Source organism: Staurois parvus, unplaced genomic scaffold (genome assembly GCF_062004578.1).
Source record: "Staurois parvus isolate SC_StPar_1 unplaced genomic scaffold, SC_StPar_1.0 ptg000186l, whole genome shotgun sequence".
In the NCBI taxonomy this organism is placed as follows: Eukaryota; Metazoa; Chordata; class Amphibia; order Anura; family Ranidae; genus Staurois; species Staurois parvus.
This window is the reverse complement of record NW_028317982.1, coordinates 8,597,027-8,597,500: the sequence shown is the minus strand read 5'-3', so window position 1 is coordinate 8,597,500 and position 474 is coordinate 8,597,027.

The following is a 474-nucleotide window of genomic DNA, read 5'->3' as shown; positions in this document are numbered from 1 at the left end:
TATTTTCTCTTGAGAAGAGGAGATTAAGGGGGATATGATCAACATGTATAAATACATCAGTGGTTCATATAGTGAACTCGGTGTAGAGCTATTCACCCTGAGGTCATCACAGAGGACAAGGGGGCACTCTTTACGTCTGGAGGAAAAGAAATGTAATCTCCAAACACGGAAAAGGTTTCTTCACAGTGAGAGCTGTGAAAATGTGAAATAGACTTCCACAAGAGTTGGTTCAGGCCAGCTCAGTGGATTGCTTTAAAAAAGGCCTGAATTCTTTCTTGGATACACAGAATATAACTGGATACTAACATTTATAGGTAAAGTTGATCCAGGGAATATCAGATTGCCTCTTGGGGGATCAGGAAGGAATTTTTTTCCCTGCGGGAGCAAATTGGATTATGCTTTGCTGGGTTTTTTGCCTTCCACTGCATCAACTGTGGGTATACGACTATAACTTTTTTTTTTTTTTTTTAATGG